The following is a 27,836-nucleotide window of genomic DNA, read 5'->3' on the forward strand; positions in this document are numbered from 1 at the left end:
GCCCTACCTTCATCACAGCTACCTGGTTTCCATGAGGGCTAGGGGAAAATTCTAAATCCAAACCATAATAGTCTTATATAGCAAAATTTTCCTAATATTTTCTTGTTCCACCCATTTCCCTACAAATGGCACAATTTTGTTCTTCTTTATGGCTGAGTGTAATTATATTGTGTTTCTATTTCAGAATTTTGTAATCCATTCATCTGTGGATGGACACCTAGGCTGATTCCATAATGTGATTATTGTGAATTGTGCAGCTATAAACATGGATATATGTTTTCCAATTTGATAATTATCTGCAGGCAGACTTTAGTAGCATAAACATAGTATTTCAATAATATTGACATATGAAGATGGTATTGACAAAAACAAGAGTCTGAGCCCTATATGGATATTTAATTTTGCTCATGTAATCCATCAAATTCCAGCCTTAGTTCAGAGACAGATGGATTTGTAGGCTCACAAGAGGCCATCAGGGTCTAGTCTCTCTCCATCTCTCTCATCTATTTTTTTCTCTGTTGTTTCCAGGTAGATTCATCCCTGGTGTTAGGGAGCTGTGCTTTTATTCTTATACTGATGAGTCCAGCAGGAAATGTACTGCCTTTCTCTAGCTACTCCTGCAAAAAACACAGGGTAGGTAGCTTGCCCCTGGGTGGGCTCAGTCATGTGCCCATGCCAGAGCTGTGGGAGTGTGGTCAGCCTTGTCCAATTGCCTGAGCCAAATGAAGGGAAGAAATTTTGGAATAAGCAGCATGAACATTGGCTGGGGGGGAAAAGCCTTTTCAGAGCTCTTGCTTGTGTTTTGTAACTACCTTACCTCAAAACACATTGAGACACCACAGTAAGTGCTCATGGTAAATTCTAAGATGGATATATTTTTATGCATCAGACCTCTAACCTAAATCCTAAGTGGCTTCTCCTCTGACATCATTTCAATGTTTACATGAATTCAGGGATAGCATGTCTATAAAGGACTAAAGTTTTCCTGTCCTTAGTTGCTGCCTCCAAGCCCAAGGCAAAAGCAAGCCCCCCACCCCGCCCACACACACACACACAACCTCCCATAAATTTCCACTTCACTTGGCCAACATTTCTGCTCTGGCACTTGCCATGTTTTATCCTCTTTGTTCTTGTGTATGTTATTTAAGCCTTTTGTTTAAGTTGTTTAAGTGATATAAATCCTTACCAAAAAATAAAAGAAACAAGAAAGAAAGAAAGAAAGAAAGAAAGAAGGAAAAGAATGAAAAATGAAACAAGAATTATCAGAATTGAACAGTCCAGAGCTAGTTTTTTTTTTTAAATCAGAAATGGCTTGATCCATGGTTTTTGTGATATCAGCAGAATGGGGTTTCCCTCTCTATTTCTTTGACCACATCCCTATTACTTACTCCATTCTCATTCCCTCTGCTCACAAAATAGTTACCACAGCTCAAGCCTTTGTTTCTTGTTAACTTCTAATAGAAAGACAAAAAAAATGTCTTTTTAAAAATTCTGATAGTCCCCTTGCTTGTTCTCCTAGGCTCTAATTGAGGCTCATGCCTCCTAAAGCAACGAGGTCCTGGCTCAGGTCTAGGTCGCATGCTGCATCCCAAAGCTAGGTATGAGGTAAAATCCAAGCACAAGTCTAAAAATGGGAATGAGCCCTTCTCAGAGAAATATCCAGTCTGGTATTGGGAAGATAATTCTGTACGGGGGATAAAATAAACAACATATGCGAACTCTGATATAACTCCTTGTTTAGATCCTATGTTCGTCATTATCAAACACCTGCTGTAGTGCAGGGCACAAGCTAAAGGGTGCTTAATAGATGTTGGCAAGAGGGATGGAGGAGGAAAACCACAGACAGGGTGGGAAGAGCCATTGGCTCGGCATCTGTAAAAAATTCACAGAGCATCAGTAAGGGCCATCTTCCTCTATTTTAAAGGGAATTTAAAATGGAGGAATACAAAGCCACTCATCAATTTGATTAGCTTTAGCCTGTGCCAAATGAAAGTTTTCCATAAGCATTGGCTGTTTGCTTTCTTGCTTAAAATGTCTCTTAGTAAAAGCACCACAGAAGAAATAATTCATGTCTGAATGAAACTAAATTCTTACCTCTTTGACCCCAGAATCATGCTGCAAGCCCTGAGCCATATGATGAAAGAAACACCGCTCATTTTGGAAATAATTTTGAGTTGCCACTTACAGAAGCAGTTAGAGAACTGATTTACCAGAGTCAGTTCTGATGAAGTAATTTACCTTACATTCTCAGTTCTACTATACTTTTGGTCCAGTGAGGGTTTAATGGTAATATTGGTCTCTTTTTTATTTTTTATTGGTCTCTTTATACAGGGTTTAATTTACAGAATGAATATAGAAACCAAGCCAGCTTCAGAGTTGCATATTCTAAGAAAATGTCATTGGTATGACCTGGGGCTCATTCCTTTCTCATCTTTCCTCAAAGAAGCCTGCCATCAGAACATGAATGTGGGAATTGGGAATTGTAGATTCAGGATCATTGATTTTCTTATGCCCCTGTCAAAACCATTTAGATTTCTTGGGCCATTCCCTTTTCTGATCATCTCTTCCATCAAATACAAAAGAGAAATGACCTTAGTTAGGGTCCTCTTTGGAGATTAATGAATCAATACCTTTAAGTACCTTCACATAGTGAATTCTTGTGAGTTCAACTTTTTGTGTGGGATAAAAATTTCATATTCAGTGTAATTAAAAATTATTTTCGGATTATCAAAAAGCAATCGCATACTTCTCTCCAAAATTGAACACCTCAAGACTTGACTCCTCAAAATCATCCAGCCAATGTGCCAAGCAAAATACTAAAGCTGCAGCTGAATTCAAATCGAGAAATGACAGGACCTTCCTGCAGGGATCCCAGGAAATACACTGCACCTGGTCAATATCCTTTTAATCTACAGACCAACCAGCCAAACCTCTTAAATAACTCCTGTGGCTCTAGCTGAACTCCTCTCTGCCTGCTGGTACCCAAGTGGCACTCTTGAAGGCTATAAGCTTACAAAGCACCCCAGTGGGAACCTACATGGCTGTAAGGACTTGTGTGGTAACAAACAGACTCACAGGGTCTGTGAGTTTGAAAATCATCCTTTTGGAATGGAAGCTCTTTGTCTGCTATTCCTCTGATAGAAAACTAATACAGAGAATATGCAAAAAACTTAAGAGAATTAGCACTACAAAAAGTAACCTAATCAAGAAATAAATAATTGAACTAGACAATCTATAAAAGAAGAAATACAAAAGGCTAATAAATACATGAAAAAATGTTCAACATTATTAGCAATCAGAGATCCAAGTCAAAATTACATTGAGATTCCCCCTAATCCCAATCAGAATGGCGATTACCAACAAATCAAACAATGATAAATGCTGGTGAGGATGTGGGGGAATAAGCACTCCTCTACACTGTTGGTAGGATTGGAAATTAGGACAGCCACTCCTGTATATCTTTCCAAAGGGGCTGAAATCAGAATATTATAGTAATAGATGAATATTCATATTCATAGCAGCACAATTGACCATAGCCAAATTATGAAAGCAACTTAGGTGTCCATCAACAGATGAATGCATTACAAAATTATGGAATGTGTACACAATGTAATTCTAGTCAGCAATAAAGAAGAGCAAAATAATGTCATTTGCAGGAAAATTGATGGACCTAGAGAACATAATGTTCACTAGGATTAGCCAATCACTGAAAGTGAAGTGTTATATGTTTTTTTTCATATGGGGAAACTAGAGAGTAATTGGGAGACTATAGGGACTTTAGATAATGAGGAGAAACTTCAGTCAAACCAGGGAGGTGGTCTGGGGAAGGAGGTAGGGAGAGGGAGAATCATGTCCATTGGTATTATGTGGATATGTGAGAATACCAATGTCAATCTCAATATCTTGTATGGGCAAGAGGGAGGATGGGGAGTGAGCTGGGGGAAATTCCACCAAGAGCTCCATGAATGTATGTCACTATCACTATAAATTGCATTATGTTGTGAGACTCTAAAGCACCAGTGAAAGTATTAAATTGTTTTGAATGAATTCTGCTGATTTCATGAAATCAGAAGCCAAGAGAAGCTATGTTGTTGAAAATATTTTTCTGGTAGTAAAATATCCTACTTAGGTGATAAAAAACTCAGCTATGGAAACTCAGTGAAGGAATCACTGGAGCTTTATGAATTTTTATTTTAAGGCAACTCTCAGTGTTGTTAGTCATTACATGGATTGGCCCAAAGGAAAGAAACTGAACTGTTTATACAAAATAGAAGTAGGAGAGAAGTGGCAATGATTCAGGAAAAGTCCTAAGAGGACATTATAGTGAATAATTTATTCCTTAATTTATCTAACTCCATTAGACATCATATGTCATTCTGTACTAAAATAGTGTCTGCCACAACAGTTTTTGGAAAGATTCAAAATTGTTAATCAATATTAAGAGACAAAAACCTAGACCAAACAACAATAATTAATGTTCAAGGGACCTAAAGTTTAGTTCTGGCTTGATGTAGAATACTTAGGAGAATAATGGGTGCCATGAGATGTCTACTGAAACAGGAAAAATGGCAATATATTTTATAACAAAAAAGAAAGCAAAAATGGCTTCAGATACAATGGAAAAGAAGATAAATTTTTTTCAGAGGATCAGATTCTAGAAATTTCTGTAAATAGGCACAAATTATAGGAAAATGGAGACTAATATCTGAATTATTTAAGAACAATTTCAAGAATTTTAACACATGACATACTTTCCTAATTTTTAGAAAAACAAATGTTCATACATTTTCCTACAAGAATATTAAAATGATTCAGTCTCTGTGTCCATGGATCAGCTGAATTAATATCCATATTGCTGAAAGCAGTCTAAAGATTCAATGCAATCCCTGTCAAAATACCAATGACATTTTTAAAGGACTAGAAACATCAACCCTCAAATTCATATGGAAGCCAAAAAAACAAACAAACAAAAAAAAACCAAACAAACAAAAAACCCTCAAATCGCCCAAAAAATCCTGAGCAAAAAGAACAGTACAATACTAGAGGTGTCACCACCCATGACTTACAGTTATACTACAGAGCCATAGTACCAAAAACAGCAAGGTGCTGGCACCAAAACAGTCTGTTGCACCAGAATAAAAGAGAACACAGGCTCACGCAGCTACATCCATCTGATTCTTGACAAATGTGCCAAAAACATACATTGAAAAGAAGAAAGCCTCTTTATCAAATAGCACTGGAAAACAGAATATCCATACATAAGTCATTAAAACAAGGTCCCTGTATCTCATCCTATAGAAAACCGAATTTAAAATGAATCAAAAGCGTGCTGTGAAAGTTCTAGAAGACAACATAGAAAAACACTTCCCAACACAGAAGAGGGAACGAACAGCTTCCCACATAGGACTCCAGGGGCTCAGGAAATGATAGGCAAGGTGAGGCTGCATCCAATTAAAACGCTTTTTCACAGCGAAGTTAACAACAGAGATGGCCTACAGAATCGGAGAAAAGCTTTGCCAGTTACTCTTCCAACAGAGGGTGAATATTCGGAGTACATAAAAACTAAAAACCTTAACACCGAAAAAGAAATCCAAAGAACCCAATTAATAAATGGCTGAATGAACACTGCTCAAAAGAAGTGCTAATAGCCAACAATTTTATGAGAAAATGTTCAACATCTTTAGCCATCAAATTAAAATTATATTGAGACTCCGTCTCACCCACTGGCAGAGTGGCAGCATCAGGAATTCACAATAAATGCTAGTGGGAGTGTAAATTAGTACAATCATTATGAAGAACAGCGTGGAGCTTCCTCAGAAACTAAAGTATAATCCAATTATATCACTCCTTGGTATATACATGGAGGAATTAAAGTCAGTGTATTATCTACCTGTCCATGTTTATCACAGAACAACTCACAGTAGCCAAGTTAACAGAATCAGCTTTGGTGAACTTAACTGATGACTGGATAAAAAAATATATATATGGTATATGTACACAATGGAGTATTGTACAGCCATACTCAAGAATTAAATTGTACCACTTACAGGAAAATGGATTGAACTGGAGATTATAACATTAAGCAAAATAAGCCAGATTCAAAACTCAAAAAGACAAGTATCACGTTTCCCTCCCTCTCTTCCTTCCTTCCTTCCTTCCTTCCGTTCGTTCTTTCTTCATTCATTCATTTTTGTGGTATCAGGGATTAAACCCAGGAGCATTCTATTTCCAAGCTACATCCCCAGATTTATTTTTTATGCTTTATTTTGAAACAAGGTCTCACTAAGTTGCAGAAGACCTCGCTAAGTAGCTGAGGCCGGCCATGAACCTAGGATCCTCCTGGCTCAGCCTCCCAAGTACTAGGATCACAAGTGTAGGCCACCAAGCCCAGCTATGTTTTTCTTTATTTGTGGAATTTAGGGAAGAAAAAAAGACATGAGAGTCAAAGGGAGATTATGAAGGAAGAGGAGGGGTAGGGCAAGGCAGGGTCATTGGGGGTAGATATGATCTAACTGTGCCATATACCTGTTTTAATATGTCACAATGAAATCTATTGTTCTGTATAAATAAGATAGTAAAAACTATCTGTTCTCATTACTCAGAAATAAGTCAGGTGTAGTGGTGCACAGCTGTACTCTCAGTACTTGGGAGGCTGAGACAGGAGGATCACAGATTTGAAACCAGCCTCAGCAATATCATAGGACCCTTAGCAACTTAGACCCTGTTTCAACATAAAATAGGGCTAGTGTGCAGCTTGGAGGAAGAATGCCCCTGGGTTTAATTCCCGATATAAAAAAAGAAAGAAAATAGTTACTTTATTTCAATATTTTCCCTCACATTCATACTAGCATTGACATCTTACTTTTTGTTAAATCTTTCCAAGGTTTTGGGAAAAATTTATAAATCAAGGAAAATGTAAAAATATTTAAGATTACTCATGATTATACCAGCAAGCAGTATCCACTGTTAAAAGTCTAAATATATTTGCTTCCAGTGTTTTTTTTTTTTTTGGTGGTATTGGGGTTCCTGGAAACCCTTCTACCTCTGGGCTACAGTCCCTGACACCTATTTTTTATATTTTTATTTGGAAAAGGGTCTCCTAAGCCAGAGCGCCTGGCTTCAAGCCTGCGTGATCCTCCTGTCTCCGCCTCCCAAGCGCGGGGATTACAAGTGTGTGCCACCACGCCCGGCATTGCTTCTAGTGTTTTACTATACATTTTCACACAGTATTATATAAGTTCTTGACATTTCCCCCCTTAAAATTATAGAAATTCTACTGTTGGGCATTATCCCAGAAAATGAAAACATATTTATACAAAAACCTTTACATGAATATTTCTAGCAGTCTTATTTGTAATAGCCACGTTATAAACACATGTATTTCAACCACTGAAAGGTCACACTGTGGTACATCCATGCTCTAGAACACTATTCAGCAAAAGTAAAAGAAGAATTATATGTACACGCAAACACTAGGATGAATCACAAGAAAATTATGCTGAGTGAAAAAACCAATCATAAGAGGTTACCTATTAGCCAGGTGTGGTGGCACACACTTGTAATCCCAGAACATGGGAGGCTGAGACAGGAGGATTACAAGTTGGAGACAAGTGTGTAATTTAGTGAGGTAGTGTTTCAATAAACAAACAAATAAAAGGGCTGGGATGTAATTCAGTTGTTGAATTCTCCTGGGTTCAATCTCCACTATCATGAAAAGGTTACCTATTATAAGCATTTATATGACATATATGAATTAAGATTGTAGTGATGGAGTATGGTGTCTAAGAGAACTGGGGCAGAGAGGTGCCCATATCTATAAAAGGGAGGCAGGAGGGATTCTTATGATAAAATTGTTCTGTATCTTGTCTGTAGTGGTGGTTACATGGCATTTGACATATGTAAAGTCACATGGAAACAAACACAAACATACACAATGGTGCATGTAAAACTGGAGAAAGCTGAAGAGGGTCAGTGGAGTCTATGGATGTCCATTTTTCAGATCTGGCACTATCTGTAGTTGTACAGGTGCCGTCATTGGGAGAACCAGGTAAAGCACTGTATGTTGGAGCAACTCTGTTGTTTCTTATGACTTCAAAAGACCATACAATTACCTTAAAATAAAAAGCTAAGACAAAAAAAACCCACAAATCAAACTCCAAATGCAGCATAAACATTTAACCAGGTAAATATAATTCTATAATTTTACTCTCTGTAAATGTAATTTTAATGCATAATTAGATTTTCATCAAAACATTACTTACCCAAACATTTCTTTTAATACCAGCTTTTAACATTGAGCTATGTGAAAGATTGGAAATGCAAAGATTTTGGTGTGTAAAACTTTCTCTCATTTTATAGCACTTTCTTGGAAACGTATTTCATGAAGTGGAAAATTAATAGCTACAATGCAAAAATAAAGTCCTGTGGTTAAGTACACTGGGAAACAGATTAATTCATTCTGGGAATTCTGAATCTTTAATAGATAAATGCACAGTGAATCACCCAGAGGTGAAAATAGAACTGACATTTCTAAAACTTACTTGCTCTGGAAAAGTTCATAATAAATAAAAGGTGACTGTCAGGACTCCAGACCTCTGGTACCAGTGGCTCCTTCCCAGACATATCCAGCATTTGAGATAACTCAGCTGAGGTCTGAGTCACAGCAGAGCTCAGAAGAATTGTTTCCACAACTCTCTATCCAAATTCCCAAACCTAAAATTATGAGCAGAATAAAATGATTGTTTTCACCAATCCATTTGGGGTTGTTTGTTACACAGCTTATGGATGGCTATTATGCCTCATCTTTTTTTGTTCACAGCAAAGCACAGTGTTTCTGGTCCTTAGGCTTTAGAATCAGAGTAACAAAAGAGTCTGCAGTTTGCTAACAGCGTGATATTAGGAAATTAAGTTCTTCAAAATCAAGTGTTTTTCTTGGTAACATGGAAATGATAATAGTGCTCACAAAGTTTTTGACACTGACATGAAATTATACATGCTAAGTGTTTAGTATCATGTAGAAAGAGTTCAGCAATGATTTTATCTACCCATCGCTGGTCAACTAGGGCCATGTTGAACAGAAGAGGAATTACACATTCAAGGGTCTGTTTTACTTTTCTTCTTACAACATTTTAAAATTCAGATTGCTAAGTTTCCCCTAAAGCATGCAACAGTTTACACTCATCCGAGTATAGTAAAATGTTGAGAAAACTTTCTATTCCAGAAGGAGGTTTCACAAACCTCATGCAACAGATCAGACAGAAACTATTTGAAGCCTTTGTTTTTATCATGACTATTCAACTCAACTCTGGTTTGTAGTAGGAAAACAGTTTGTAGAAGGGGCCAGTTTGTAGAAGAATGTACATGGCTGTTTTCTGTGAAACTTTATTTGCAAAAGATAAGGTGGTTGAATTTAGATTGATTTAGTTTGTCAATCTCTGTTCTAGAGGTTGATCAAAGAGGGTTTTTACTCTATAGTTGTATTAATGGGAGTGTTGAGAATGTGAAAAACCATCTCAGGTCTACTATGTTCCATGCTTTTATTGTCCTGTCTCCTTCAAAACGAACTAGTCATTTTGTTAGGTATATAAGTGCCCAGGGCATGTAACTGCAATTGTACCATTGTACTCCCTGTGGAGTTAGCCACATCATCTGCTCCTACAAACTTTAATTGGTAATCGTCTATGTGCAAGGCATACATATTCTAATACATAGTTAAGCTTGCAATTAGGAAAGTGAGCTATTTCCTTGAAGCAAAAGTGATTTGGATTCTTTTTTAAGCACAAAGTAGATATTCAAAGTGAAATAAAGCCAGAGGCACAATCACTAAATATAGACAGTAGCCTTTCACAGAAAAAGGCCTGGGTGAACAAAGAAAAGGCCTGAATTCTACTTCTAGTTTTAGCTTCTAATGAGCTATGTGACTTTGGAGAAGTTAAACCTGGACCTCAGTGTGCTGTAAGTATATACAATGGGACTAATGGTTCCTTCCTTGGGTTGCCTTACAACATTGAGAAAAATACAAAATACCACATAAAATTTATAAATCTCATAGTGTAATATAATAAGCTATGTATCTTCTTTACAATTGAAAAAATGTAGTCCTTGGGAACAGGAGTTATGCCTTATGAATTTGTAAGTCCTCATTTTCGGATATGGTACTTTAGTATATACTTAGTGCTCAAGAAATGTTTGTAAAATGAGTACTCAAATGGATGGATGAATGAAACACTTGTAAATGCAACGATTAAGATCTGAAATTACAATGAAGCTTGTTATGAAGAAAAATGACATATATTGAAATAAAATGTTTACAGTGGAGTCAGCATTATGTACACCAGTAATTTTACTGGGACATCTCCGAATCTCTGAGATATAAGAAGTATCAGATGACTCACTGAATAAATGTTGGCTCTGCTTTTGAACTAAAAATGAACAATTTTTTGAAAAGTCATATACATAATTATTTGCAATCCTTAAAACAGCAATGAAAGAAAAAAATTATCGCTGTTGTATTTTATTCTAGGAGTAGGGCTAAAAGTAATATTCCTTTGTGAAACTTAAAATGAAATTAAAAGAGACGGGTGGATCAAATAAGCACCTGTAGAGTTAACCCCATTTGCAATGGATATTTTGGAGCATGAGGCTTTTATATCTTCCTTTCATTTCACTAGTCAGGTTGGTCTCCCTTAAATGAATCTCAGAGCCTTCGGAGGCTTTGAATTCTCCACTTGTTGGTAAATTCACAGTACTAAAGTACTGATATATATTTTATATCCAGTATGATGAGTTGATCAACAACTTGCAGATGAATGTGTCTCGCAAAAGATCATTTATAACAGACAATCTTTGTGCGTGTGACCATTGAATTATGACTGTACTTAATGGACTGGATGCTTTTACGCAAAAGGTTTCCTTTGCAATGCTGTGGATTTTAGTGCCTTCAAATGAGGAGATTGTGTTGGCCTTTCAGGTCTCTCTATGGCTGCACTGACATTATTGTGAGAAGAGTAAATAGCCAGAATCTGGAACTAAGAATTGGCAGCGATTACTGTTAATCAGCCTGATTGTTTCTCCTCTGAACATGCAGGAGAGAAACATTATTCCTTTCATAGCTCCTTTCTACACAGTAGAATACTAGCTAGCTAAAGGAAGGAGGATTTCTGTAGAACCTTACCTTCCTGAACAGCATGATTTTGCATAATTCTGCTCTGGATATCTCACTTCTTTTCCTGCTCTGAATGAGGCAAGTCAAAGGATTGATTGGTAGTGTCCTTTCTGTGCACATTTATACATCAGTGCATCTATAGAAGATTGAGGGAATGTGGTGTCCCCCAGGCTCATTTATCTAAATTTATATGATTCTGATTAGAGACTATATTTTACTTATTTTTAAACCCACACACATGTGATTTTACAAAGAGTTTATATAATGCAGAGTATATGTCATTTCTCTTACTGGGAGAAGAGCAAACAAAGGAGAGAAAATGACTTGAAGTAGCTATGGGAATTATCCCACTGCAACCTGTAATTTTCTCATTTAAGCCAAAATTTACTGCATGGGCTGGGTGTGGTGGTATATGCTCATAATGCCAGTACTTGGAAGGCTGAGACAAGAGGATCACAGGTTCAAGGTCAGTAAATGGTAACTTAGAGAGACCTTTTTTTTTAAAAAAAAAACAACAACAACAAACAACAGAAGAAAGGCTGGGGATATGGATAGCTCAGTAGTAGTAGAAAGCCCTGAGTTCAATCTCTAGTACTGAAGTAGGATAGCAAAAATAAAAGCAATATGTACAAAGATATGAAAAAGGACAAGAAAAATGTAACTTTAATATGGAAGGACGCCTCTGGCAAAATTTCTCAATACCCTTACTTTTCAAATCAGGCCTGTCATCCATCCTCCCCTCATCCAGACCTGTTAATCCCAAATTTCTGAAGAATTTATTTTTTTGGTGGTACTGGGGTTCCTGGAAGCCCTTTTACCTCCAGGATACACACCCAGACCTATTTTTTATATTTTTTATTTGGAAACAGGGTCTCTTAAGCCAGCACAGCTGGCTTCGAACCTGCACAATTGTCCTATCTCCGCTTCCCAAGCGTGGGGATTACAAGCATGTGCCACCACGCCAGGCTTCTGAAGATTTTTTAAGTCTTTAGTAATTACCATGAGCACAGTTGAATATCCTCAAAAGGGTATCTACTAATCAGACTAATAGACTATGCAAAAAATTCAGAAAAATGTCTGGGCACCATACTGGAAATTCACTCATTTACAAAATACTTTGAATTGTTAATTATCCAACCTGGGAAAAGTTAAGCAAAAGTAATATCTGTTGATCAGACAATAGAGGTGACACAAAAGAGTTATCTCCTTGGGTACTATTAGCTGTCCCATCTGTGAATAGCTTAAACCACAAAGATACCTCTTGATAAGACACTGAAGCCTGCGCCTCCCCAGTCAGGACCCAGAAGATGACCACAACACCCTAAGTTATCTTTTCATCACTGGAGTGTTGTCATCCTCATATACGTCCTCCCACCCACCCCTCATGAAAGTCTCCTATAAGAAGAGCCAAGCAACCTCATATGTGTCTCCCACTCTGGAGATGGCCTGCATTCTCCCTTGAATGTGTATTTCTTGCCTTCCTAAATACTGTATGTCTCTGGCTGACTCATGCTGAAATTCATTACCATCATTTAAGTCATGACTTGTGTTTCCCTCTCTCTCCTACTGGCAACTCCTCTGAACCCTTCAAAGACTCAACCCTTCTCCCATGACACCATCATATATACCTACACACACACACACACACACACACACACACACACACACACTGGCTGGAAGGAGTGAAACACTATACCCACTCTGCATTTACGGCAGATCCTTGGGTGTCCCATACAGTTGCTACTTTCCACTCCTTGCTCAGCTGTAAGTTTTATATTGTGGAGCCCGAGACACAGACTGGCAAGTTATTTAAGGTCACACATCACAACGATGACAGAGACAAATAATTCTGTTGAGATATTTAAATGAACTAATGGAAATTTTAAGCTTCCCTTTCCCCATATTATAACAGTTTTAAACATACATGTAAAGAATTAGCAGTAATACAATACGGAGACTTATATAATGAGATTTATTATGAAGAATTGGTTCAAACAATTACAGGGCTAAGAAGTCCCACTTTTTTGTGTCTGTAAACTGAAGACCCAAGAAGTTAGTGGTATGATTCCAATCCCAATCTGAACTCAAGAATCAGAAGTACTGTCTGAGGGCAGAAGAAGATGGATGTCCCAGCAAGCAGGGAGCAAATCCATGCTTCCTCTGTCTCTGTGTTCTATTCAGTCACTCAGCCTGATTCCCTTTCACATTGGTGAGAGTGGCCTTCTTTACTCAGTCTAACAATTCAAATACAGTTGCTCCTCAACTTACCATGAGGGTCATATCAACATATCCATCATAAGTCAAAATGTCCCTAATATGATGGGGGTTGGCAATGCAGTCCACTGTGGATGCCAGTTGCTTGACCTCGTGCTTTTGCAGCTGGCCACGAGCTGTGGGTTATTTCCAGGACTGAGAGTATCTTACCACATGTCAAAACCAATCACAAGCGGAACCATTGTAAATTGAGCACTGATTGTACTTCCCCTCTACTGGAAACACTTGACAGACGTACTCAGAAATAATGTTTTATCAGTGTCATCTGGGTGTGTCTTTGCCAAGTCAATTTGACATAAAATTAACCCTACCTTATTTATATATTCACCCACATATCATTAGCATTTTGCTTTATGTTTTCATTTATACCATTATACATCCATGTATGCATCCACAAACCATTTTATTTTGACACATTTTAAAGTAATTGTAAGCCAGGCATGGTGGTGCACCCCTGTAACCCTAGGACTTGGGAATTTGAGACAGGAGGATTGCAAGTTTGCAGCCAGTTTCAGCAATTTAGTGAGACCCTATTTCCAATAAAATAAAATAAAATAAAATAAGGCAGGTTATAGCTCAGAGGTAGAATGCCTTGGGTTTAATAAATTATAAACATTGAAACATTTCTCCCTAAATATTGGGCTTAAGGCCCCTGGGTTTAATTCTCCAACACACACACACACACACACACACACACACACACACACACACACACCCCACAGAGTATATTGCAAGCATTGGAACATTTCTCTCTAAATATTTCACTATGTATATAATTCACTACAGTTTGGTATTTGTTCAGTTCTTTTGACATAAAATTTATATACATCTACAAATTTAAAACTATACATTCACAATGTTTTGACAAGTAATATACCTGTATAACACAATCCTATAATAATACAGAACATTACCTTTATACCAGAATATCCTTCATGGCCCTCTGTCAACAGCCAACTACCATTATCAGAAGCAACCACTATTTCAATTTTTTTCCCCTTTGGTTAGATGCCAGCCTTTTGCTCAATTTTCTGCTACTTGGAAGCTTTCCTATTCATATTCTAAATGGCGTCTTTTGACAAGCTGAGTTTTTTAATGTTGAAGAACTAATTTATCTTTTATATTTTGGTCTACAATCTTATATAAGCCCGACCAGATAGTATATAAAAGCTTTATTTCATTCAGCATAATGTTCAAGAGTCATTTGTCCTGGTTGTTGTATTAGTAATTACTCTTAATTTCTGACCAGTATTCTAGTGTCTGAGTATACTGAAGTTTGTATACTCATTATCCTATTGATTGATCCAACAGCTGGTCCCGGTCTTGGGCTACTATATATAAATCTGCAAAGGCTTTTTGTACAAGTCTGCTGCAAATTTCTATTTTCCTTTCTTTTGGGTGTCTTCCTAGTTACATAAGAGGTGGTGTGAACATTCCTAAAAATAGTTATACGATTTACATTACTATCAACAACACATGACAGGTCCAGTTGCTCCATAGCTACGTTAACATTTAGTGTCAGGCATCTTAATTTTAGCCATTCTGGAGGGCACGTTGTCATTTCATGTGGTTGTAATATGCATTTTGCTTATGACTAATGATGCTGAACACTTTACCCTATGCAATAGCCTATTATTATATTTGCTTTTGTGGAGTATTAGTTTGGATCTTTTAAATATTAAAAAATTTTATTTATAGAGCCTAGACATCAGACCTTTATTCAAGATGTTTTGACAGTATTTTCTCCTACCTTGTGACATTTCTATTTATTTCGGGTCTTTTGATAAACAGAAGTTTTTTTTAATATTGATGAACAGTTATGTATCTATTTTTCACTATTATAGCTTTCTGTGATTCTTATAAGAAATATTATTGTACATCTGAGTTTAGAATATCCACTGATACGCTTTACTCTGACATAAACAGGAGTTTTCACTTTTTTTCTCATGAATACTTAGTTATTTCCACTTAATTTACTGAAAAGTCCTTTCTTTCTCAATTTGTTTCATTTAAAACCTCTACTGGAGCCGGGCATGTTGGCGCATGCTTGTAATCCCTGCGCTTGGAAACCTGAGACAGAAGATCACGTGGGTTCGAAGCCAGCCTCAGCTACTTAGTGAGGCTCTCAGCAAGTCAGTGAGACTCTGTTTTTAAACAAAATATAAAATAGGTCTGGGATTGTAGCCTGGAGGTAGAAGGCATCTGGGTTCCCTCCTCAGTACCAAAATAAATAAATAAATAAATAAATAAATAAATAAATAAATAAAATTTTTTACTGGAAGAAATAAGTATATATTTGGATTTGTTTCTGGGGTTTCTATTGATTTATTTGTCATTTCATATGCCAATAATGCACTTTGTAGCCTTCTGTATATCTATGTTAGAAAGTCCAATTTTCTAACATTGATTTGGTAGTATGTATGTATGTATGTATGTATGTATGTATGTATTGGTACCAGGGCATTCTACCTCTCAGCTACACTATCAACCCTATTTTATTTATTTTTATTTTGAAACAGGATCTCATTAAATTGCTGAGGGCCTTACTATACTGCTAAGGGTGGGAGAAATGCAAACCTATGACCCTCCTGTCTCAGTCTCTCAATTACTGGATTAAAAGTACGTGCCGCCGTGCCTCATTTCAGTAAGTTTTTTAACATCGTTTTTGTTCAAGATTTGAGTTGGACTATTTAGAACCTTTGCTTTTCTATATAAATTTTAAAAAATAGTGTATGAGTTTTATGAAAAATCCCTGGCATGATTATGATCGGGATTATGTTTATCTATAAATCAATTTATAGTCAATCAACATTTTATCAATACAAAATGTATGAACTCATGAAGTTTAAGCTTTTCTTAATTTCTCTCCACAGTGTTCTGTAGTTTACATTGTTAAGGTATTGCATGCCATTTGGTCAATTCATTCCTAAGTCCTTTTTTCAATATAAATAAAATTGCTTTTTAAATTTTATTTCCAATGTTTTGCTCCTAATCATAAAATTGATTTGGGTGTACTAGTCGTATCATATATTAGTCTTATTAAGTTCACTTGTTTCTTCTTTTTTTTTTATATTCCTTAGGACTTTCAATGGAAACTACCTCAGTTCTGGAGATAGTATTAATTTACTTCTTTCCAATTTTAGATCTTATTTTATTTTGTTGAGCTGTTATAACAACTAGGATCTGAATCACAATATTAAATAAGAATTATTAGAATAAGCACATTTCTGCCTTTTTATTCTTTCTGATTTGAAGGGTTTTAATATTTAGTGAACAATAAAGTTATCTTTTGATTTTTTACAAATTCCCTTTATAAGAATGAGGAATTTTCCTCCTATTTTAATTTGCTTAGATCTTTTACAAGGTTTAGATTTTTAATCATGTAATTTTCTTCATTTATTTGAAAGTATCACATTTCTCCCTTTTATTCTGTTACTGTAAGCAATACATAGAAAGATTTTAGAACATTAAACTAACTTTTTTTTTTTCAGAACTGAATATGGAACCCAGGGGCATTCTATCTCTGAGCTACATCCCCAGTCCTATTTTTTATTCTTTATTTTGAAACAGGGTCTCGCTGAGTTGCAAAGGGCCTCGCTAAGTAGCTGAGGCTGTCTGTAAACCTCAATCCTCCTGTCTTAGCCTCCTAAAAGGTGGGATTACAAAGCATGCACCACCAAGCCCGGCTTTAAAATAGGGTTGAGGGTGTAGTTGTATTTCTGAGACTTGTATTTCTGAGAGAAGTCTTAGTTGCTCGTGTGATATTATATTTTTTGTAGGTTACTTAGCTCAATTTGCTATTACTTTATGGAATATTTGTGGTTTTATTCCTTAAAGCTCATGGTCTGTAACTTTATCAGTGTTTCTATTTAAAGAGATTTTCCGGCCTCATAAAACAAAATGTAAATAGTTCTTACTTTATTTTTTCAAAGATTTGTATAAAATAAAGTATCATACTGAAAAGGAGTGATCATAGTGAGTAAACTTGTTTTGCTCCTGATTTTAAAGGGAATTCTCACAGTTTTTCCCCACTCAATATGATGTTGGCTTTGAGTTTATTGTATATTGCCTGTATGATTGATGTAAGTTTCTTCTATTCTGATTTTCTGCAGTGTTTTTACATGAATGACTATTGGATTTTATCAAATACTCTTTCAGCATTTATTGAGATGATCATGTGATTTTTGTCCTTAGGTCTACTTATGTGGTGAATGACATGATTTGCATAGGTTGAACCAGCCTTGCATCCCTAGAATGAAGCCAACTTGGGCATGGTGTACAACTTTCTTGATATGGTTTTGAATTCATATCACTAATATTTTTTTAGAAATTTGAATCTATGTTCATTAAGCATATTAGCATGTAATTTTCTTTTCTTGAGATATATTTATTATGTTTTAGTATTCAGGTTATATACATGTGATAAAAGAAGTTTGGAAGAATTTAATTTTTTTCTACTTCATGGAACAATTTGTTAAAGATTTGGTGTAGTTCTTCTTTAAAAGTTTCACAGAATTCACCTGTGAATTTATCTGAACCCAGAGTCTTCTCTTTTTTAAATTGCTGTTTCTATCTCTTTAATTGTGTTTGGTCCATTTAGGTTTTCTACATCCTTTCGGTTCAATTTTGGTAGGTTGTATGTGTCAAGAAATATATAAATTTCTTCTGTTTCCCATTTTATTGGAGTATAAACTTTCAAAATAGTTTCTGATGACATCCGAATTCTCCAGTGTCTGTGGTGATGTCTCTTTTTCATTTATTTTAGTAATTCAGGTAGATTTCTTCTTCTTTTGGTTAGGTAGGCTAATGGCTTATAATTCTTGTTAATGTTTTCAAAGAACCAGCTTTTAGTTCTTTTGTATTATTTCCTTTTCTATGTCATTGATTTCTGCTCTGATTTTAATTATTTGCTGCCTCCTACTAGCTTTGGGATTAGTCTGCTCCTGGTTTTTGAGAGCCTTGAAGTGTATTATAAGGTTTTTATTTGGTGACTTTTTGTTTTTCTTGTGTGGGCACTCAGTGCTATACATTTTCCCCTTAAAACCTCCTTCAAAGTGTCCCATAGACTTTAGCATGTTGTGTCTCTATTTTCATTTAATTTCAGAATTTTTTATTGTTTTATTTCTTATTTGATCCAGTCCTCGTAGAAAATATACTATTCAATCTTTATATATTTATGTAATTTCTATGGGTCTTCCTGTTGTTGAGTTATACTTTCATTCTATTATAAGCTGAAAAAATACAAGGAATTATATTACTTTTTAAAATTTGTTGGCATTTGCTTTGTGGCCAAGAATATGGTCTATTATAAAGATACTTCCATGAGCATCTGAGAAGAATATGTATTCAGCTGTTACTGAATGGGATATTCTGTATATGTCTATTAAGTCCATTTGGTTTAGAGTGTTCTTTAGATCTTTAGAGTCTTCACTGTTATTTTGTCTGAAAGATCAACCCAATGGTTTGAGAGGTATGTTCTAGTCTCCCAGTTTTGTATTGGGTCTATCTGAGTCTTAATGTCCCAAAGAGTTTGTTTCATAAAAGTGAGTGCATCCACATTTTAGGCATTAATATTTACTATCATTTATGTTTTTTATTGTATTTTTTATTTTGTCAATAAGAAATTACTTACTTTGTTTCTTCTGATAGGCTTTGGCTTAAAGTTTACTTTGTTGGATGTGAGAGTTGATACTCCTGCTTGTTTTCAGTCTTCATTTGAATGAAATATCTTTTTCCATATTTTTACTTTAGCCTATGTCTTTGTCTGTAAAGTGAGTTTCTTGCAAGCAGCATATAGTTAGATTATGGTCTTTAATCCACATTGCAAGTCTATGACTTTTAATCACAGAGTTTAGACTGTTGACATTCAATATTATTATTGAGATATTTTTTATTTCCTGTCATTTTGAGTTGTATTTTATGCTTGATTTTATTTCTTCTTCACTTAGATGCTCATGTGGTGGAATTAGTCTCTTCTCTGGTATTTACTTCTTGTTTCTTCTTTGTGTTTTATTTCTTTAAGTATTTTCTCTAGTACCAGCTTGGTAGTCTTGAATTCTTTTAGTTTCATCTTGTATTAGAACACTTTTATTTCCCATTAATTTTGAAAAATATCTTTTCTGGATATAGCAATCTTGGTTGTTTCCTTTCAGAGTTTGGAGTTTGTCATACAGATAATTTCTGGCTTTTATGATTTGGGTTGAGAAGTCTGGAGTGATTCTTATTGTTTTGCCCCTGAATTTCACCTGTCTTTTTGTTCTTGATGTATTTAAGATTCTCTCCTTGACCTCTGTATTAGTCATTTTGATTAGTATGTGGTATGGAGAAGTTCTTCTTTAATCTTTTCTTATTGGGAGTCTGAATGTCTCCTGTATCTGGATGCTCATCTTGTTTTTCATATTTGGGAATCCTCTGATATTATTTTTCTAAAAAGATTTCTAATACTCTTAGTTTGTGTGTTTAGGCCTTCTTAAATACCATTATCTATAAGTTAAGTCATTTCATATTATCTCATATTTCTTGAATATTCTGGTCATGTTGTCACATATGAACTGATTTTTGGAGGGAAGTACACATGGGATTGAACCTAGGTGAAGTCAACCTCTGAACCACACCTCCAGCCATATTTTATTTCATATTTTGAAATAGGGTCTCACTAAGTTACCAAGGTCAGTCTCAAACTTGTGACCCTCCTGACTGAGCCCCCAAAGTAATGGGATTACAGGCATGCACCACCATGCTCATCATCTATATAATTTTTAAGATTATCTACTTTTTGATTGTTCATACAACTTTAAATGGAGGTTTAAGTTATATCTTTGTTTATTATTTATATGGAAGTTCTTGGTTTCTGTATATTTACTTATTTGGATACTTACTACTTTATGACAACCATTTTGTCCTGTGCTTGGAAAATTTTCCAACATTTATAGCCACAATTTCTGAGTCTTATCTGATTGCACTGACAAAATACATTCAAGATGATTTTAAGTAATCACTGTAGGAGCATTTTTCAACTTTATGATAGTATGAAATGGTAACCATACAACCAATTTGTTTTTCAGTTTCATCATTATATTTAATATATTACATAATATCACCAGATTATAAAAAAAGCTTTGTGCTAGATGATTTTGCCTAAATCTAGGATGAGTATTCTAGTTTGTTTACAGTAGGCTAGGCTAAGCTATGATGTTCTGTAGAATATGAATATTAAATGTATGTTTGAATTATGCTGTCTTTCATTTACAATGGGTTTATTGAGATGTATCATGTTATCATAAATCAAGGAGCAACTGTAGTTGGCAGGGTTCCTTGATTATTTGAAGAACTACATGTAGATAGCTTGAGTTTCCTTGTATAGTGGTCACAGTACAGTTCTAGAGGATGACTTTTTCCTAGGAAAAACCAGATTTTTAGTCCTTAAATCCAAGTTCTAGAAGTGACAAAGCATAATTCTTCCATATTTTATTGGTCAAGGCATCACAAAGCCAGATAGTTCACATTTGAACATAGGCAAATTAGACTCTATTTCTTGATAGATGTATCTGCATGCAAACAGAGGGATGGAAGAAATTGATAACAGCTATTTTAAGACTATTCATCACAGATAGAATGATATGGTAGACCTAGATTCTAAACACAGTTGGTTAGATTCAGATTTCTAAAGCCAGAATTCTTCTATAAAACAACCTAGCTGGGCGTGGTGGCGCACGCTTGTAATCCCCGAGCTTGGGAGGTGGAGACAGGAGGATCACGCTGGTTTGGAGCCAGCCTCGCTGGCTTAAGAGACCCTGTTTCCAAATAAAAAAAATATAAAATAGGTCTGGGAGTATAGCCCGGAGGTAGAAGGGCTTCTAGGAACCCCAGTACCACCAAAATAATAAAGAAAGAAAGAAAGAAAGAAAGAAAGAAAGAAAGAAAGAAAGAAAGAAAGAAAGAAAGTAAAACAACCTAGTAATTTTCTGTATGGGTTAATAGCATCAATAATTTGCCTAGGCTCACTGTTATCAAGAGGTGCTGGTCTCACAAATCACCATAACCATTTGGACTTCCTCAGGTCACTGTAGATACCAGACAACCCGAGAGACTTTTGGGTATGTCTGGGATTTTGATTCAAGCTACTCAATTATTTCATAATCTAATTGATAAAAGCCTCATTCCAACATTGTGTCTTCTGAACTGATAAAAGAAAAACACAGTGGTTTTATTCATTGATTTGTTTGCTTTGATTAGACCATCTCTTCTCTAGAATATAAACTTAAGGGCAGAAACATTTTTCTTGACCATTATTCTATTCCTGTACTTAGAATAATGTTGAACATACATCGATATTCTTTAAGCTCTGTTAAACTACTAACTGAGAACATCTGAAATGTTAGTTCCTTGTTTATAACCTTTTCATCGACTCTATTGTTTTAAGGTAAAAGTTTCAGCATATCAATATTATCCACAATAATTTCTAGGATTTCACTTCTGTTCACCTCTGCAATTTTATCTAAAATCATTCTCCCTAATTATTATGCCCTCACATACTTATTATGTTCAGTTTTCCTTTTTCATTCATTAGGGGCTAGGAGAAATTAGTGCATTTGCTTGAGTAAGCTTTAAAAGAATGCTTGAGCAATTCTTAAAAGAATGTTTAACATAGCTGTTATTATTCACATTTACAGATGAGGAAAGATCATAGAAGTGAAACTACTCATCCAGCTAAGTGACAGAGTCAGGATTAAAATCTATGCCTATTATCATCATGCCATAGTTCCTCCCTTCAGTATTTCAATTACTACCTGAAATTTGCATTTCCCTAGCATCCCATAATTTTTCAGACATTTGTGTATAATCAGCCCCTCTTTCTGGAACACTCACCCTAGCTCTTCTTGATTTACTTGAACTCATCTTTGAGAGTAGGCTCTAATATCATTTTCTGCAGAAACCTCCCCTGTCTAATCTCCCCAGTTACAGTCTGAGTTACAGGCCCTTTTTGGGCATCTTAGCACACTCTGGGTACTTCTCTGTCATGCACATTACTCACTTCTGGAAGCACTGATTTGCCTTGTGTGTCTCTTCTTTAGTTTCTGGAAAAGAGAACCACTATTTGTTTGCCTCCCTCCCCCCCCCCAAAAAAAAAACACTACCCAGAGCTGTGTTGTCTAATATGATAGTCATTAGCCACATGTGTGTACTGATCACCTGAAAGGTAAATAATCAGATTAAAATGCATTGTTAAACATAGATTGGATTTTGAAGACTTAATAAGAAAAAAGTATGTGAAGTGTATCACTAATAATTTTTATACTGAAATACACATCAAAATTATGATATTTTGGATATCTTGGTTTATATAAATTATTAAAATTGAGTGATTGTATTTAGTCTTTTAAATGTGGCTACTAGATAATTTTTTTTTTTTTGGTATTGGGGATGGAACCCAGGGGCATTCTAGCTCCAAGCTACACCCCCAGCCCTATCTTTTAGTGTTTTTATTTTTGAAACAGAGTTGCAAAGGGCCTCACTAACTAGCTGAGGCTGTCCTCAAACCTCAATCCTCCAGTCTCAGCCTCCTGTATGATAGGATTACAAGTGTGCACCACCATGCCGGGCTCGCTACTAGATAATTTTAAGTAACAAATATTTCATTTTGGGGGAGAACAGCAGTGCTCTAGTGTTCTACCCTATAGCTGGTGCTTAGTAGGTCTTTGATAAATTATCAGATGTTGTGAAGGGATACTGTAAAATCTAAATCATCCTCCTTGGTCTGCTTTTTTTTTTCTTCTCTACTAACTTTGGGCAGTGTCATGGTTAGATATAAAATAGCTCCATGTAGAGCTCATGTTTTAATGTTCAGTGTTGATGTGATTCAGTCAGGAGGGTTATAATCTCATCAGTAGGTAAGTCCATTGTGATGGATTTCCCATGGCCTGGGTGGTCAACTAGGTGGGGTATGGCTGGAGAAGGGGTCTTCCCGGGGGTGTGGCTTTGGGGATTGTGTTTTTTTCTTTGAATCCCCTTGATTATTTGCTCTGTCTTGCTTCTAACCTTCATGAGAGCAGAGCTCTCCCTCTCTCTGCTTCCCACCTCCACACCCTGAGCTCTGTAAATATAATGTGGCCTGACATGGAATGAATCTCTAAGATCTCAAAAGAACTGTGAGGAAGCAAATTTTTATTCCTCTAAGTTTTACGGTCAGTTGCTATGGGTTATCACAGTTAGAATGTTGAATAAAAGAGCAATTTGAGCTGGAGAAGTAGGGTCACCATTATTTCCAAGCCTAATCATGTGATTGTGAGTTTTTGGAACTGGTTTGTGAGAGAAAGTTTGAAGGGCCAGAAAGCTGATAGAAAGGTGGCTTCTATCTATACAGTCTCTAAGAAAAAGATTGTGATCAGGAGATTTTGGAGGGCAAAAAGGACTGCAAAGAAAAAAAATGTAGAGGCCACACATCTTACATTATGGCAAAGAACTTTTTGGCATTTTGCCCATGTCCTGAAACTTTGTGTGAGGCCCAATTTAAAGATGATGAACTGTTTCAACTGGCAGAGAAAATCACAAAACAGAAAGATATCCAAACTGTATTCTAGATACTGATGACTTCATTCAGCCAATTTTACAATGAATTTCAGAAGCAGAAAGTCAAGCAGAGACTTTCTAGTTTTGCAGTTTGGCAAGAAAGGCACATGGAAAGATGAAACCTAGAGAGATAGTATTGTGAAATAAAGTAAGTTGGCTGAAGGGAAGTCTAATGTTTTATTTTATTTTATTTTATTAATTAATTAATTTATTTATTTTTGGTGGTACTGGGGGTGGAACCCAGAGGCTTTCTATCTCTGGGCTATACTCCCAGATCTATTTTATATTTTGTTTGGAAACAGGGTCTCACTAAGTTGCTGAGAGCCTCACTAAGTAGCTGAGGCTGGCCTTGAACCTGTGCGATCCTCCTGTCTCAGCCTCCCAAGCATGGGGATTACAAGCGTGCACCACCACGCCCAGCTGGTGTAATGTTTTAAATAGGAATAAAGAAAGGAATGTATTCAGAGCATTCATTCCGAAGCATGGAACTATTGCAAACAAGAGACCAGTGGTGGTGGCTATGATTAAAAAGGGACTGGTGGCGGCCAGGATGAGACAGGCCAAGTGGCAGTGATTGAAAAGGGCCTGAGGCAGTGATTCTTAATCACTAAGGTGTGATTAGCTGGACATGGTGGCACACGCTTGTAATCCCAGCATTTGAGAGGCTGAGACAGGAGAATTGCGGTTCAGTTCATAAACAGCCTCAGCTACTTAGTGAGGCCCTTTGCAACTCAGTGAGACCCTGTTTCAAAATAAAGAATAAAAAATAGGACTGGGGGTATATAGCTCAGAGGTAGAATGCCCCTGGCATCCATCTCCAGTACCACGCTCACAAAAAAATGTGACTATCTTTTTTCTGTTGGTAGTAGTTTGAGAGTGCTTATAATTCTGGCTTTGTTTTAAAAAGGGGACCATGGAATTTTTCCTCTGAATTTGAAAGGAAGGACTTGGAAGGCAATGGGGCAATTTGTGAAGCTGTGAGAGTGAAGCCAAGATTCAAAAAAAAAAAAAAACTCTGATATTTAGAAATGTCAGAAATGTGGAATGATTTTGAAGGAAGGCTGCATCATCAAGCTATGGAACCAGGCTAGAAGAATGAGTATGCTGCTCATTGCAATAACCAGGCCACAGGGTCAGGGCTGCTACATCTCTTTAGAGATTGCATCTCACCACCATGTGCTCTGGATGCCAGGTGTGGAGCTGCAGGGTCAAATGCCTTCTCTGCTGGATTTCAATATTGTTTTGGTCCCATTCCTTCTTTCTAAGGTCCTGTTCCTCCCTTTGGGGATGAAAATGTTTACTCTGTGCCATTGTATACTGGAATCATGTAACTTTTACTTTTATTTTCTATTACAAGTATTTACAATCAAGAGTTCACCTTAAATCTCAAAGTATACTTCAGACTTTGGGACTTTTGAGTGATACTGGAACTGTTAAGACTTTGGGAACTCTTGGAGATAGACAATGCATTTTGCATTCTGAAATTAACATGAATTCTTTAGGGACCAGGGGAAGGATATCATGGTTATATATCAAATGTCCCCTCATATATTAATGTTCAGAGTTAATATAATTAAATTATGAAGTTTGTAATCTCATTAGTAGATAGATTTATTTTGATGGGCTTACCATAAACTGGATGGTAAAGTAGGTGAAGTGCGGGTAGAGAAGGTGGGTCCCTGGATAATGGCTTTGGAGACTGTGCATTTGCTTTTGAATCCTCTTACTATTTTCCCCTCTTTTGCTTCTGCTGTTTGTGATGTGAGAGCAGAGACTTGCTCTCTCCCTCTCTCTTACTTGCAGCCTCCATAATGTGAGAGTAGAGTTCATACTTTCTGCCTCGCTCTGCTTCACACTGCCATGTCCTGAGTGCTGAGGATATAAACTCACCTGACAGGGACAAAAACATTCAGATCTCTAAAAAACTGAGCAAACAAATCTTCCTTTTTCTAGGTTGTGTGATTAATCTCTTTGGATTATAGCAGCGAGAATGTTAACCAAGGCAGATAGGCTACTAGTAAAAATTATGATCTGATTTGGGTTTCCATGTGTACTTATGCTGTGCCTTGGGATACTGATGAGCAGATGGGCAATCAGCACATCAGTGTTTTACTAGCTCTGTAACCAGAGACAAAGAACTGATGTTTGTGCCTCATTCTCCCAAGCATAAAACGGAGATGACAATAGATTGTTGAAAGGTTGAAATCAGTTAACTTGGTGAGGTAGTTCACAGGTCCAGTGCTGGCTGAAAAAGTATAAACACCAGAACATGCCAGCTTTATTGCTGTGTCATAGCTGTGGGGGCTCCCTGGTGGTAAGATGCAGAGAACTGCCCTCAATCTGTGCTCTGTCAAATCTGTAGAAAGCCCTAGGCACCCTGGGCAGTTTCCAGCTCCTTGATGGCAAGCAGTGAGAACAGTGGCAAGGTCTTAGAGTGCCAGGCTCCTGCAGATGAATAGCAATCTAATGACTTCTCTTGCCAGCTCTGAGACCTTCACACAGACAGCTTCTCTTCATTGGAGCACAGGGAGCTAAGCATCTAGAGAACTGCAAGCTTAATTATCTTAAGCAAGGGCAGCACAAAGAAAGACGTCATAGACAGAAGCCCCAAACTTGCAAATTAAAGTGTGGAAGGCACTTGTATCACAAATGCACCTCATTAATGGACCAGGCCTTCCAATTGAGTTTCCATATTTTATTTGTGAAGAGCTGATCCTTGACCTCAAAAAGAATGGCAAAAGAAAGGGACCTACACTTGGCTCCATGTTTTTTGATGCATCTTCAAACCCACTAAGGAATTCTTTCTTTCTTAGATCTCCTGTAACTTGACCTTGGTTTGCCAATTAAATGTCTTTCCAGTCAGTTTGTCTAAAGATAAAATCTGGCTCTACCCTGGATTGCTCCACATATGGGACTTTAGTGATATATTCTGAAACTCATTGTTAGCTGAGACTCCTAACAGCAGACTTTGGGCAGATAGTAGAAATGTTTTGGTAGTTTTAGCCCTTCTGTATTCCTACAGATGTTTCAGTCCAGAATATAATCTGAAGACAAACTAGGTTCACCCAGCATAGGCAGAAGTATTGTGGTATATTTTGAAAGAACAGGGGACTTGGTTTAGGATGACAGACCAAGCACTGACCAGATGTGTAATCATAGAGGCTGCTTCTCTGTTTTTCACCTGTAAAATGGCTACAAAATTATCAGACTCTCAAATTTGGAAAGAGGATTAAATGAAATAGCATAACACTTCTATCATAATGCCCCAAATGTAGTAGAGATTTAAATATAGTAGCTGTTGTTTATTGTTTGTGGCTAACAGTGTCACTAAGAAATTAGCCTGTAATCATAGGAGGTTGACACAGGAGGATTACAGGTTTGAGCTAGCTTTAGCAACTTAGCAAGACCCTCATCAACTGTCTCAGTCAATATTCTCATTGCTATCTTCCAAAAAGACCTGCCCACACAACTTAAAAGAAGGAAGATTTTTTTGCTCACAGTGTTTTGGAGATTCTGGGTTCAATTCATGTAAGACCAAGGTCTGAAATTCAAAGTATGGAAGCTGAAAGTGGAGAGAGGCACAACACTCAGCTCTACTTTTCACATAACAGAGGTGGGAAGCAGAGGGCAAGGAGAGGAGAGAACCTGATATAATCCTCAGGTGCCCCTCCTTACCACCCAAACCATGCTTCCAACATTGCTACCTTGTTACATGAAGGCTAGGGGACAATATAAATCTAAATTATTACAGCAATTTAGAGACACCCTGTTTCAAAAATAAAAATAAAAGAGGTAGGGTTATATATCAGAGGCAGAATACCCCCTGAGT

This window comes from Muscardinus avellanarius (assembly GCF_963383645.1).
Source record: "Muscardinus avellanarius genome assembly, chromosome: 7".
NCBI lineage: Eukaryota > Metazoa > Chordata > Mammalia > Rodentia > Gliridae > Muscardinus > Muscardinus avellanarius.